This window comes from Marmota marmota, unplaced genomic scaffold, assembly GCF_001458135.2.
Source record: "Marmota marmota marmota unplaced genomic scaffold, marMar, whole genome shotgun sequence".
Lineage (NCBI taxonomy): Eukaryota > Metazoa > Chordata > Mammalia > Rodentia > Sciuridae > Marmota > Marmota marmota.
In genome coordinates, this window is record NW_026000174.1 from 23,656,961 (window position 1) to 23,673,201 (window position 16,241).

A 16,241-nucleotide genomic window follows, 5' to 3' on the forward strand; every position below is an offset into this window, starting at 1 on the left:
TCTCGTGGGGATTTCAGGGGATTCCCCGAGAGTTCCCATTGGTTGGGGAAGTGCAGGAGGAGGGATTTCCCGGAGAGATATTTCCGGCTGGGGGTTCCTGGACAAGCCTCTTGGCGTTAGGGAGGATTCCCAGGGAGCTGTGTGAAGTGTTTTCCTGCAGTTTAAAAATAAAGTTTGTTCCTGCTTCAGTGGCTGGTGATTTGTGCCCAGCCAGACTGCGGCACACTGGGAAGGCAAAAAACTTAAGACTGAAATTATTAAAAATATTGAAATTAATGATTTGGTAAATAAAAAGAATATTTAATTTGCTGAGAGCCATAGCCAAGTAGGAATGATGCATGGCATTTTGGGTTGAAAGGTGACCCTGCTCAGGGATTAGGGTGGCTCGGGGTTTAGGGTGGATCCTGCTGGGAATAGGGCGCCTCAAGATTAGGACGGATCCTGTTGGGATTAGGGAGTATCCTGCTGCCTCAGGCGCCCGCTCCTTTGGAGTTCCCCTGGAGTTCTCTCCGGGTTCTGAGAGAATTGGTGCGCAGAGCAGTGTGGAGGCAGGGTGTTCATGGGTAGTGTGTGTAGAGTGTCGGTGAGAGTTCCGGAATAAAGAGTTGCTGTTTGAATCTACAAGGCTGTGTGGTGGCTCGGTTATTTTGTGCCCAGACAGACTGCAGCATTAATTGAATTCAACAAGTTCTGTATTTCAGCCAAATCTGGGCCTGGGAGTTAGAAATAATACTAAAAATTGCCTTTCATTGCCAAATGTTTTCTCTAATATGCAGATACTAATTCACAATAAGTGGGGGCACTAGGGAAGAAGAGCATTATCTTTAGGTAGAGGGAAGTGATGGGAGGGAAGGGGAGGGGATGTGGGCATAGGAAAGATATTAGAATTAAACGGACATTACTGTATGTATATATGTGACTGCATGACCATATGATTCTGCAACATGTACACTCAGAAAAATGAGAAATTATATCCTATCTATGTATGATATATCAAAGTGCATAAATGCATTCTACTATCATGTATAACTAATTAAATAAGGGGCTGGGGTTGTGGCTCAGCAGTAGAGCGCTCGCCTCGCATGTGTGAGACCCTGGGTTCGATCCTCAGCACAACATAAGAATAAGTAAGTGAAATAAAGGTGTGTGTCCAACAACAACTAAAAAATATTTTTAAAATAAATAAATTTTAAAAAATTAAAAAATAAAGACACTTAAGGGACACATAAAAAAATTGCCTTTAAACATTGCATTGTAGATTCTAGTCAGTGTAATAAAACAAGACTAAGAGATAAAAGGCATCCAGGCTTAGAAAGAAGATGTAACAATTTTCATTGGCATAAGAAAATACTATATTGGGGCTGGGGATGTGGCTATTGGGGCTGGGGATGTGGCTCAAGTGGTAGCACGCTCGCCTGGCATGCGTGCAGCCCAGGTTCGATCCTCAGCACCACATACTGTAAGGGTCCGGCGAACGTCAGAGGAAGAGACCACCAAGAGACCGGCTCATGCAAAAGCAAGTGGGGTTTATTGAGGATCCAATCCAGCGCGCTGGGGCTCTGTGCTCACTCAAGAAGGGAGAGCAGCCCAGAGCCCCGAGCAGGGGCTGAGCACTGCTTAAGTACACTTTTTGGGGAGTGCGGGGACTTCACATACATCACAGTCTCCTTCAACAAATCACCATACACCGCTGGAAAATCAAACAACAACTCCTAAACATAATTAGTTCATTCATTGGCGGGAACAGGTCGGGCGGGAGTGATAGGTCAGTTCTAAGGGGGGAGGTACATTCAAACTGATTGGTTTAGGCCCTGCTATGTCTACGTGCAAAGTCACACAGGATCCTAGGTTATCAAACAACCAGGCGATCAGGGGAAATATTTACTGGGCAGTTCCAAGTATTGTCTTAACAGCTACAGGAATTTCAGGTTTTTCGTGTAGCATAGGAACTTAACAATACCTGGTCCTTTACATTTTAACTCAGGCCTTGCAGCTTAGAAACTTTACAATGCCCGGTCTTTTACACTTTAACTTCAATTTCTTTTACCCTTACAATACAAACAAAGATGTTGTGTCCACTGAAAACTAAAAAATTCTCTCTCTCAAAAAAAAGAGGAAGAAAATACTATAGATCATGAAAATAGAAGGGAGACCATTAGAATAGATGAAAGGGACCAGGGGGAGGGAGGAGAAGAGGGAAAGGGAATGAAATTGACCAATTTATATTGTGTACATGTACAAATATGTAACAATAAATTCTAATATGTATAGTTATATACATTAATTAAAAAAAAGAAAATACTATGGAATTCTACAAAAAAAAAGCTACTAGAACTTAGCTTTTTGCTTAGTAGAAGTTGCAGGACATAAAGTCAATATATAAAATCAGTTGTTTCTATAAACTAGCAATGAGCAATTAGAAATTGAAAAATTTTTAAATGTCATTTAGTAGTAAAAATGTGATATACTTAGGGACAAATTAAGACCAAAGATGTGACATACATACTGAAAACTACAAAAACTTGCTGAGATAAATTAGAGACATAAATGAATAGAGTTACATAGTTTTTGAGTTAGAACAGTCAATATTTTAAAGATGTCATTCCTGTCCAAGTTGATCTAGAGATTCAAGGTAATTCCAGTAAAAATCCTCACAGGCTATTTTATGGAAATTACCAAGCTAATTAAACAATTTATAGGGAAATGCACAGAACTTAATATAGCCAAGACTTTGACCAAGTGTGAGGACTTACACTATCTGCTTTCAAGAGGTGTTATAAGAACTATGGCAATCAACACAATATGGTATTTGTGTAAAGATAGACAAAGAACAATGGAACAAAACAGAACCCAAGATACATCTATACATATGCAGTCAATTGATTTTCAACAAATATATCAAAGAACTTTAATGGGGAAAACGATAATCTTTTCAACAAATGAAGCTGGGAAAATTGGATAGCATATGCCAAGCTAAGGAGTCTAGATCCTTTCCTCATATCATACAAAATTAACTAAAATGTATCATAAATCTAAATATAAGAACTGAAATTACAAAACTAGAAGAAAATGTAGGAGGAAAATCTTAATGACCTTGGATTTGGCAGAGATTTCTTTTAAAAGTCACAAAGAATATAAGTTATATAAAAGAAAAAAATTGATAAATTGCACTTCATCAATATTAAACACTTCTGCTTTTCAAAAGATTGGTAAGAAAATGAAAGGGCAAGCTGAAGACTTGGAGAAGAAAGTACTTGAAAATATATATTTGACACAGGATTTCTATCTAGACTCTAAAAAGAATTTTACAAATCAATAAGCCACTCTAACTTTTTTATATGGAGGAAGATTTGAAGATCATCTAGGTTTATGACAAAAAGATAAGTGTTAGAGTCTGTAAACAAGTCAAAATAACACCTGGCATTTTGCCAGGGGAATGTTAGCGTTCATAAACAAGTCTGGATGGTGCCTGGCAAAATGCCAGAGGGAGTGGTTTGAGAAGTAACAAAAGCAAGCCATTAAGTGTGGAGATTCCTTATTGGTTGACTGATGTATCTAGTTTATGCTAATTAGATAAGCTGTGTGGAAAGTATAAATACTGCTCCTGTCCTGCAATAAACGGCTCCTACTCCTGCTGTATCAATGCACACAAGTTGTTCGTCACCCCTCGGTTATTTTGCTGCAGCTGGACTGCGGCAGATAAGTACGTGAAAAGATGCTCAACATCATTAATAATTGGGAAAGTGAAAATTAGAAGTGCAATGAAATATCACCATAAACACTAGCCAATAGAATGGTTAAAATTAAAAAGCCTGATTGTATCAAATGTTGACAAGGATGTAGAACAACTGAAATGCTAGTATATTGCATGTTGGGAATGTAACATGCTAACTGTTTTAGAAGAAAATTTGGTCGTTTAAAAAAAAAAATCTATACATACATCTACCACATGACTCAACCATTCCACTCCTAAGCATTTATCTAAGAGAAATGAAACCATGTATCTACACAAAGACTTTTACATAAATATTCATGCCTTTTTTGTTAATAGGGCTACACTAGAAACAACCCAGATGTGGAGTGTGTGTGTGTGTGTGTGTGTATGTGTGTGTAGAAAAATAGTGGAAAACCATCTCATATCTACACAATGAAATATTACTCAGCAATAAGAAAGAATGGTTATAGCAACAAAACAAACTATACTGTGTGATCCAAACTGTTAATGATAAAAACAAATCAGTGGCTGCCTAGGGATGGGGTGGGTAGGGAAAATGATGAGGAAATGGTAGGTAGAGTTGGGTGGCAGGATGGTATTATAAAGGAGGAAATTTTGGAGGGTGATGGATTTGTTCGTTTTCGTGATCATAGGTCACAGTTTCACAAATGTATATATAACATCAAGACTTTTCAAACTGTATACTTTGAGTACATTTTACAGTTATCAATAAAATTGTCAAAAAAGACTACTTAAATTTGAAAAGGTTTTGTATTTCAGTCTAATCTGAACCTACTAAGTTACAAAAATAAATCTCTGAAAGTTGCCTACAATTTCATAAAATGTCACCAGTCCTCCTTTTTGTAGTAAGTACAATAAGGATTGGACTATAAGGGAGGACTACTAGACTAAAATATTTAAAAATCAGTATTAAAATAGTATTGTCAATGATCACTCTATATAAATCCTGTAAACAAAAATAACCAACATGGTTTTGGCACCATAATGAAAATACAAAATACCAGTGTAAGGTCCTTGCTTAGCATCTGGGTGGCCATCTTAAGTGACAGCCGCCATTTTAAGGAAAGGTTTTGCTTTCTCGCTCAGGGGCCTTTCTGAGAAGGGCTCACCACTCCCTCATATCAACCCAACCCTTCACCACCTGCATTCTTTCCCGTCCAAGGGCATACCAATCCCACCCTTAATTCCCCACATTAGGACCTGCCTGGCTTTAATCTCTGAGCCACCCCCATAAAAGTCTCCAACCCCAAGTCTGTATTGCCTCTCTCCATCTATAAAGAGATGGCCTCGGTAAAAATGGGAGCTCATAACCCACTTGAATCAAAGTGTGAAATATGATATATCAAGAACTATGTAATGTTTTGAACAGCCAACAATAAAAAATTAAAAAAAACAAAAAAATAAAAGAGATGGCCTTTATTTGTCAGCTCTAACAAATAAACTCTCGTGCATCTCTGCCTGGTCTCCATCTTTCATTTCTTGCTTGCCCATCCTCAGTTCTTCGCTTTGCTTTTACCCAGGATGGAAGCAGACCTCAAATGGATCTGCAAGCTCTCCTTTATTCCAAAGCACAGTCAATCAATCAGGTGCTAAAGGGGCTGTGTGTGTGTGTGTGTGTGTGTGTGTGTAGAAAAATAGCTGCAAGCTGCAGAAGGAGTCTGAATTTATAGTTTACAATGAGGGTGAATTAATCGTTGGAGACTGAGGCAGGATGTGTTGGTTTGGGCAGTCAGGAAAAAAAGTTGTAAAAATCCTGAAACTCATTGTCACTGGGAAAAGCTCAGAACTTCGTGTTCACTGCTTCTTCCTCTGGGACCCATTGTTACCCAAGCTTCATTCACTATTTGCTTTTCTCCTTCCAGGACTCTTTTATGGGAAAGGGTAAAAGTCCAGTTTCAGTTTCAGTATAGACCACCTCCCGACTACCTCCTCTCTTCAGGACCCATTGTGGTTGGGAGGGAATGAATGTTTGCTTTTGATGGAGAGGCTGGGGATGAACCCCAGAAGGGATGAAAGTTTGCTTTTTTTGCCCTCAGGGCCCATGTTTTTGGGAAAGGATTTACTGGGAGAGGATTAATGATTGTCTTCTTCCTCCGCTTTCTTCCTCCATCTTCTTCCAGATCAGTTTTGGGGATTGTCATTTTCCATATCCTTCAGTTCCTTCTTAGTATAGCTTTTTTCTAACTTTACACAAGCATAATGAATTAACTAGGATGTAAAACAGAATAAGACACCAATACATATTTAAAACATCAGAGATTGGAAATCCTCCATGAAATAGGAATTATAAAGTTATTTTGTAGAAGGATAAGGAAATCTTTATTTTTCTTACACATAAAGTGTAGGAAAAATATTTGTAGGAAAACATAAATATAAATAATAAGAGTTATGGAAGAAGAGACCTCTAATTTAATTTTTTTAATAAGAAGGAGCCTTGGTAATGAATTTTGTAATTTGTGTATTCATAGTTTATATAGGTAGTTTCCAGTTTTTGAAAAGGTAGAGGTTTTCATAAAACTATAGTAAACATAGTCATGTAGTGAAGACCAGGATATTTTGACTTTTGAAATGGTATATTTTTTCTAGGAAGATATGTGCATGTCCAATGCCTCCTGTTTTTATAAGGTCACTAAACATCTGTGACAGGACTGTGGGAATATTAGAGAAAGACTGTGAATGGCTATGGACTGTTAACGGTTAACTTCCTGCATGTGATTCCTAAAATCATAGAGTTGAAATAACTGTCTGACAATCCTCTGGTCCAACATTCTTCTCTAATAGGTGAGGAAACTGAGATACAAAGATGGGAAATGATTAACCAAGGACTAAGCAAGTTAACTAAATTGGCTTAGAGTCCAGATTTCCTGGCTACAAAACTAGAGTGCTTTTCCTCACAATGAGCTGCAGCTTTTAATTATATCATTGCATGATACAGAGGAACAATTAGGTACCCACAACTAAGGTTAAAGCTTTATATCTTCCAGGATGTTACACTTTGAGGTTTTTATATCTTATTGGCTGCTTCTACTCAAGCTTTGTCCTCAACCCTCTGCTTTTATTTTAAGTATTTGCAGACCTCATGCATTCATAGCTTTAATTATTATGTATATTTGGATGATTTCCAAATCTACTTTGCCAGTTGTCTTTCCTTGGTATTTCAATCTTGTATTTCCATATTTACACAGACTATTTCCCGTAGGAATGATTTTACCATAGCAATGGGACCAGAACTCAATGATTTCCACAGCAAAGTGGCTTTAAGAGGGCCTCAGTGCTAATGTCAGCAACAGTAACTGCAGAGATGGCAGTGCCTGGAGAATTCTGAGGCCACTGGGTCAAAAGGCAGCAGTCATCAGTCATCAGGAGAAGTAGCATTGTTTCTTGGTAGCCACCATCTAGAATATTTCCAAGGAAGCAGCAGCAGAGTCTGGCAAAGTCGGCCTTCCTAGTATAGCAATGCCAGTTGATATAGCAGCAGTGCTTAGTAGAGTCAGTGGACCTGGGAGATACCTAGTGGAAATAGTCATGGTACTTGGAAGAAAGTAGAAAACAAATCAAACAGAAATGGTTGGGGTGCCTAGTGGAATATAGGACAGTACTCAGTGGAGTAGAATTAGACCAAATGGGAGCACATTTGAGTCACCTGCTTCGAGATGAACCTGGAGGATTGCTTTTTATTTTTCAGGGATTAGGCATCTGCTTTAACAAATCTAGAGTCATGAAGGTTACAAACCTTCTTGGAAGGAAGAATAAAGAAGATATTATAACAAGGATAATTATCTCTGCCTTCGCCCACACAATATTAATACCAGACAGTAACCCCAGCTCAGAGCCTTCTGGAGAACCTATTTTGAACATATGGCTTAACCCTGGAGGCCTAAAAAGGATAAACAACAGGGATTAGAGGTCCACTTATCCAACCATGTGTATAAAATGGCAAGGGTGGATCAAAATGACTAATCTGCTCTGAGGACCAGAAGGCTCTGCCAGGATTTGAGGCAGGGAGCAGACAATTGGGAGCCATGAATAGGTGCTGAGCTTTAAGACAAAATAATTTGACCCACCAGTAAAATTTGTCCCCCCACAGTAATTAGCCTGGTCTTTATCGTCAGATGTGCAGCTCCTCTTCCTATGAGGTGGGATTAGAAAGGGGACATAGAAGTGGGAGCAAAGATGGGAATATTTCTTTGAAGTGTCCCCAGCTCTTATTGACACCACATGACTTTTTTCCTCCATGTAGGTACAGATCCCCCACCCAGCTTACCCACTGAATTATTATTTTGTCATTTTGGCTGAGCATCTTAGTGGTCTGATCTACCTGCCCTGGGATCTCATATGGAGGGTGGAATCCCCTGCAAGCAAAACCTTGTTTCAGTCCAAACTGGAATCAGGTTTGCCTCTTGCCTCTGCCCAAATACCAGCCAATACCCATGGTGAGTTGGCGTTGTCTCTGAGGCTTACCAGGGGCATGACCCTCATCTCATCCTTCTTTTCAGATTTACTGCCCAGACATATTCTCATGCTGAATCTGCAGATATAAACATCTCCTCTCTGGTCCTATACTATATAGAAGTTTCTGTCATATGCTTTAACTTGGTACTAGATTATTTTTTTAAAAATCTACTAATGCAGAAAACTTGACATCATTTTAAGATTTTTTTCCTCAGAATACTGTAGTTTCATGAAGTTTTGCAACATTTAAATCTTTGTTACTATTATTATTATTTGCAGTGTTGATTGTTGTTGAAATAATCTGCATAGCACAGTAGAATACTCAATTAGCTATTTTGACATTTGTAAAGATTTTATTTTTAATTAATTTTGTCTCTTTTTTTTTTTTTGTCACTGAAGAATGGCAACATAGCTAAAGGCAAAAGCCGAACAAAATAAATTGAACAGTAAAAAAGGATCTGGAAGACCCTGAAAAGGGTTCTAGTTTTCAGAAAGTGATAGTGTTTAGTGCAGAATTCCAGACTTCCAAGAAAGCATAGACTTCAAAGGCTAACATAAAAATCTAGAGACCCATAAAACAAAAAATGTTTTTTTTTTAATTTTTTTTAGTTGTTGATAAACCTTTATTTATTTGCTTATTTATATGTGGTGCTGGGAATTGAACCCAGTGCCTCACATGTATGAGGCAAATGCTCTACCTCTGAGCTGCAACTCCAGCCCCACAAAAAACAAAAATTTGCCAGTATTTATTAGGTTTGTGATTACTGAGGGAGCTCAGCTTTCTCTGAATTGACCATAGTCCAAAACACACTAGTTTTCCTGTTATAAATATATGACTCAGAGAGGTAAATTAATGGCCAACTCAGTAAAGCTCAGATATATAATAGCCTTTATGCATTCTTCTGGTTTGTTTACAACTGCACTCTACACCAAGAGAAAGTCATCAAGAACAAAATTTAGGTGGGCAGGAATAGTGGGCCCTGTGTTGAATGATCTCAGCACTTAACACAGATACCTGGTACAAGATATGACTTGCAGCTCATGCGATCTCAAATATTGCTCACATTCACTGAACAACATTTACTGAGAGCTTTCTTTGTATATGCTAGCTTTGCATATACTACATGAGTGCTAAAAATGAAAGGAAAAACACATACAAAATTAACTGTAATATAATGTGGCATGTGCTAACTTGGCTATATAAACAAATCACAAAGGAAGGAACAAGAAGGATTTGGTCATGTGGTAGTAGGTAACCTCCTAAAATGATTCCCAAAACTTCCTTGATATTTATCCCTTATATGATCCCCTCTCCTTAACAGTGAGTTGGACATAAGTGACTTGCTTCCAATGAATAGAAGATGGCAAGAATAATGGGATGCCACTTCCAAGGTTAGGTCTAAAAGATTATGACTCTCATCTTTAATACTTTCTCTGGCTCTTCCGGCTTTCTGCCTCTGATAAAGCAAGCTGCCATTTTTCTGAGATGTTCCAAGGAAGATTTTACATGGGGAAGAACTAAGGGCAGTCATTGGCCCATGGCAAGCAAGAACTATGTCCATGTGAGTGAATTTGGAAGTGAATTCTACCCACCTTGAGCCTTGAGATGACTGTGACACTGGCTGACATTTGAACTGCAGCTTTGTGAGAGACCCCAAAGCAGATCTGGCTATGTGTTGTGGATTCCTAGCCCACAACACATGGAATAAGAAGTTTTGTAAGTCATTAAATTTTAAGGTGAGTTATATTGCAGCAAAAGGTAATTAGTACCATTAAGAAGAAAATCAAGGGTGATTGAAATGAAACAGTACTTTCAAAGGTGAGAAGAGGTAGTACAGATTAAACATTTCTCTCTCCTCATACATTTACCATTTCTTTATATGAAAACATTCAAAATCCTTTCTATTAGATTAAAAAAATATAGCATGTTATTGTTATCCACAGCTGCCCTGTTATTCAAATAGCACACAGAATTTCTTACTCTTATCCATCTATGACTTAATATACTCTCCCTATCCCTTCCTCCCCACCACTTTCTCCAACCTCTGGTAACCAGTATTCTATTCTCAATTTGTATAAGATCCACTTTTTTGGATTCTGCATATAAGTGAGATTATGCTGAACTTCTCTTTCTGTGTCTGGCCTATTTCACTTAACACAATAATCTCCAGTTCCAATCACATTGTTGCAAATGACAGATTTTCGTTCTTTTCTATGGCTGAGTAGTATTTCAGTGTGCATGTGTATGTGTGATATCTATATTGATATATACACACACCACAATAACTTGGGTTGTTTCCATGTTTTTACATTTGTGAATAGCACTTCAATAAACATGGGCATGCTTATATCACATAGACCTACTGCTTTTACTTTCTTTGTATACGTACCCGGTAGTGACATTGCTGGATTGTATAGAATACAGTAGCTCTATTCTTAATTGAGGTGTTTCCTCTTTCATATTTCGGTGCTTTTGCAAGACTCCCAAGCTCAGATTATTGTTCTCTTTTTTCCTATCAAAAATATTGCATATCCTTAAAAGCCTAGCTCAAATATTTACCATTTTCATGAAGCCTTTGCTGATAAAGTAAGCCAGAAGTGGTTCCTTCTCTGAGTTCCCATAGCTTAAGTTTTATAGCACTTAGTTCTGTTACGTCAAGATTATAGTGAGCTGTAAATTGTTCCTCTCCTCTTCTTAATTCTTTCCTTAATAGTGGTGCTCTCTGTATGCAGAGCACAAGGATGGGGTAGAAGGGAGGAATGTGGAAGGAGAGATGATTGAGAGAGTAGAAGGAATTGGATCATGCGTCAACATAATCCTGAATGTTTATCTTAATTGCAGGTTCAGTGAGTTGTTTCTTTTTTTCTTTTTTGATACTGGGTATTGAACCCAGGGGTGCTTTACCATTGAGCTACATTCCTAGCTGCCCCCACCTTTATTTTTGAGACAAGGTCTTGTGGTGTGCCACCTGTGAAGCTACTTGAGTGGTCTATAACTCGGTACTGAGCCATGGGGGACTTAGGTCTCCCCTTGGGAGTGATCTTGGTATTCCTGTTTATAGACTGCCCTAGGCGGAGATCTCTGCCTTCATTTTTGGGACAGCTCTCGGGTAGCTCCAGAATTGGGCGAAACCCACTGGGTTTGGTCAGCCCACTTCCTGCCTTTTTTGTGGAAGAACCTTCTGTAGAAAACCTTTGAAGTTCCCTTGTATAAATAAAAAAGCGGGCTCCCACACTGTCTTTCTCTCTCTCTCTTTCTAGTGTGGAAGCTGAACCCCTAAGGTTGTAGAGCCGTCCTGCCTTCGCTTTTCAAAATTACTTCCTGTGTATTGTGATTTCTTCTCTGCCTTTCGTTTTCTTAGCTTTATTTCACAGCCAGCCAGCATCACACAGAGGAAATCCAAATTCCATCACCCATGTTGGATGTGGGCAAGAGGGTCTCACTGAGTTGCTTAGGGCCTTGCTAAATTGCTGAGGCTGGCCTCGAACTTTCCATCCTCCTGCTTTAGCCTCCCAGGTTACTGGGATTATAGGTGTGTATTACCATGCTCAGCAGATAGTTATTTCCTTTCTAGTGGACTGAGAAATGCTAATCCTTTGGTGTTTATCATGAGTAAGTCTTCATTGGACCAGGAAAAAAAAAAGAGCAAAATTAGTTTGTGTAGTGAGTTTTTCATAAAACTAGACTTTTTAGTGACTTCTCTTTATTCTAATTTTGCATCCTTCCTCTTTGTTAGTTTTCACAATATGATGATGATTTTTAGATAGAAGTTTAATTTACAGATGTCAATACCTGAATTAAATTTGAAAGTTGGAAAGTAAGCCTGGGCTGCACCCCAGATTTCCAAAAGAATCACTGGTCTATGAAATTGGAAATACTTAGGACTCTTGTTCCCTACATTGCTTGGCAAAGGCCTAGAAGCAATGACATGCCCAGTAGCAAGAATGTGCATAGTGCCCAGATCTTGGCTTCTAATTCTAATACCATTCTAAAAAAAACAAAAACCAACCAACCAACAAACAACAAATAAGAATAGGCTCCTTGCAGAAATGAAATGGCTGATTCTAGAACTTGGCCATGAAATAGAAAAGATGAAACTGGAACATCTTATGGTGCCAGAAGTTAAGGAAGTGTCCAAGGGCAGGATTCTCTCTCTCGAGACAGCCTGCATTCTCCTTTGTGTATCTACTTTCCTAAATAAATCTCTGTCTATGCCTTTGTCTGGCTCCTGCTGAAATTCATTTCCATCACATATGCCAAGAACTCCCCTGGTCCTGAGTTCAGTTCCCCCTGTCCTCTGGGAACTCCTTGGACCCTTCTCTGGTGACATCTCTTCTCCTCTGACATCGGTGCTCAATGTGGGGCTCCAGAGACATCAACTTTGATTACAACAATTCCACATTGCCGAGACACATGACTGAATTAGTCAGGGACACTCCAGGTGAATTGGGCTGGCTACTAAATAACCACCCAGAGACAGAAAATAGCTTTTTTTTGGATTCAGTGATGGCTCCTCCACCTCAGCTCCCACAGGGAGGCCAGAGAGGCAGGAGAGAGAGAGAGAGAGAGAGAGAGAGAGAGAGAGAGAGAGAGCAAGAGAGCTTGAAACCATCCTATTTATTGGGGGGAGACATTCGAGAAAGTTCACTCAAATAAGGTAAGGGATTGGGTCTTAGGAGGTTGCTTGGTGATATCTTGGGGTCAGCAGATTGACTGACATCTTGGAAGGCCACACTCATCTCAGGTGCTGTGTGGGGATGCAGAGCGAGTGAAAAGGACACATATGTCACACAGCCCAGTCAAGAGCACCAACGTCAGTCCAGTCCCCTCAAGTACTCAAATGTGCATAGCTCACACACACATAGCCCATGGATGGCTTGCAGCATCATGTCAAGAAGATGGCAACATAAGAATATCAAACACATCCCTACGGCTGACAGTGTCTATCTCCTTTAGAATAGTAAGGATGAGACTTTGATCCCTGGCTAGGCAGGGTCATTGCCGCTTGCCAGCCTAAAGCAGCCATAGAAGACAGATCTTTACCCCTCACCAACCCTTAAGATTAAGGGATCAAAGTGTGTGGGGTGGGGAGATGAGGTAGGGATTTAGGATAAGGAGAGAGAAACACATAATCTTAAGGGAAACACCCTCAAGTCATTGAGATGCAGAAAACAGCTGCAAACCTTGGCCCATGCCTTTGGCCTGGTGCCCTTGTAAAATGAGGAAAATACACAAGTGCAGGAAACTGGCAAGAAATTGTGCAGCTCCACCCTGAATCCACCTCCAGTCCAGCCCCTGATACAGCCCTTCTATAAATATTGAACCTCTGGCCCAAGCTAGGGCTGCTTCTTACTCTCAAGAAAGCCCGCATTCTCCCTTAAATGTGCATCTATCTTCCTAAATAAAATTTTATCTATGCCTTAAAAAAGAAAGAAAGAAAGAAAAGAAAAAAACCCTTGAGGGCATGTCAAAGGGACACAGCATCAAACTGAAAGAGCTCCCAGTGATTGATGCTGGAACACACTGAACAACAAAATAAATAAAATGGTATTGAGTTATAGCCTAAAGTGGAAAAGAGATTTTCTCGAGTCTGTACTGATGCAAATAAATGATTGAATAAATAAATTAATGAGGGAGAATAGGTGACTCTACTGTGCAAGATAATTCCAAATAATTTATGTAGATTTTGCATCCTCAAGGAGGCAGGGCACTCCCTACTACCCAAGTGGGGGCTGTGCATAGGGTCTTTTTTCCAAAGAATACACTACAGGAAGGAAAAACACTCTATAGGGAAGAAACCTGGTACTCAAGGTTAACATCACATAGTGGTCAGTCATACTAATATTATGTACCCTTGATATGAAGGGATGAAAATGGCACCTTACCTCTGTGGTCTTCCTTCCCCAAACCTCTAACCCCAGTGTGCTTATGAGATGATGTCAGAGAAGTTTCATTTGAGGGACATTCTGCACAATACTTAACCAGTACACCTCAAAACCGGCCAAGTTATCAAGAACAAGGAAAATCTGAACAGCGCAAGGCTATTAGATAAAAACTAAGGAAATCAGAATAAAGAATGGATGTTGGTTAATAATAATATGTCAGTGTTGGTTCATGATTCTGACAGGGTACCATATTAACATAGATGTTAATCATTGGGGAAAGTGGGTGTGGATATATGGGAATTCTATATTATTTTTACAATTTTTGTTTCGTACATTTAAAACTATTTTGAAGTGAAAAGTTTTTTTTTTTTTTTTAAAGTAAATGTTATTCTAGATACTGAAGAAGGACATCTTCAATCACATTAGTACTATTTGAAATTTGGGGCATTTCCTGGGGTACATACAGAGGGAAGAGTACTCCCATCTGAGTACTCTCATTTGAGGCACGGTTGCCTCCATCAGGTCCTGTCCATGTCCCTCATTTGTACTACCCACCTGGCCCTTATGAGTTGGAATCTCTGGTTCTTCTGCTTTATCAGCTTTACCCAGTTCTTGGGGAGTAAAGAAGAAAAAGGAGAAAGCTTAAATACTCGCCTTCCTCTGGGTGTGTTAGCTGAAAAAACTCAGACTTTCCACACAAATGTGCGTAGTTCACACACATAGCCCGTGGCTGGCTTGCAACACTATGTCAAGAAGATGGCAACATAAGAATATCAACACATCCCTACCACTGAAACCAGTGTCTATCTCTGGTAGATTTTGCATTATAATATTGTTAAAATGCTCTTTGAACAAAAAGAAAGAAAGAAAAAGAAAACAACCCTCAGGAACAAATCTGATGGAAGAATCTGTGTTAGAATTGTTTTCTCCAGTTTTCAAAAGTGAGGATATTGAGTAATCTTTGATTTATAATAAATTTATATCCTTCTAGAGACAAATTTTCTGCATTATTCTATGATATTTCTACCACATCAGCTAAGGATGTTTAATAAATTTTAAGCAAAAGTTAAAAAAAATGCTCTTTGACTAAAACTGAGCCCACATATAAACCATTGTGGTGACAATTAAATTTTATTTATTTTCAACTAGAAGATTGGATTGACAGATAATTGAGAAGCTTAACACATTTTATTTTTGATTTGAGTGGTTGTTTCTTAGTAAGAATATATTTATTAACAGGTTGCTATCATTGTCCTTACAAACCTGTTCTTCCCTAGAATGACTGGGTTTGCTCTGGGCATTTACTGAAGGTCTACAGGCAACAAAATGTAGGATTTTTTTGGTCTGGAAATGGATGTTATTCAATTCTGTTCAAGCCCATGAACATTTATGGACTCCAACTATGTACAGCACTGTGCTGGGACTAAAATCATTGGCTTTACTCCAGTTTTCTGTCATTAGGCATCAGCTTGTCTTCATTGAACCTGTAATGATGTGTTAATATTTGACAGCAGCCTGGCCTTACACAAAACATGCAATTTTACAGAAGATTCCTTGGAACAGAATCTTTGGTCAAAGGAATGGATCTACTAAGTTTGAACCAAGGAGGCAGGCCTGAAGAAGAGGGATTTCTGGGCAGGGAGATGGACTGTAGGTTTGAACTGGGGTGATTTCTTATACTCTTCCAATTTCTTTTTATTCAGTGGAGAGTAAAGAGAACTTGACTAGGAAAAAGGAGACTTCTAGCCTCGGTTTTACCTCCAGGTATCTGTTACATTAGGCTTCGTATTTAAAAAAAAAATTTTTTTTTTGTTGTAGATGGACACAATATCTTTATTTTATTTATTTATTTATTTATTTTTATGTGGTGCTGAGGATGGAACCCAGTGCCTCATGAGTGTGAGGCAAGCACTCTACCACTGAGCCCAGGCCCAGCCCAGGCTTCGTATGTTTTACTCTGTGAAAAAGGAGTAAGAGAAGCTTGTCTCAGTTCCTTCTACCCATGCTAGCCAGGCTAAGTCGGCCCTGGTTGGTGTCTGCATCGATGAGGAAGCACTTCTCACAGTTCTTCAGTGGGTTTTCTTTTCTCCCCGTCATTGTCAATGGATTTAAGGAAGGATCTCCAGAGTTGACACTGGAGTCCTGAGTTGTTTTCCTTATTTTGCCC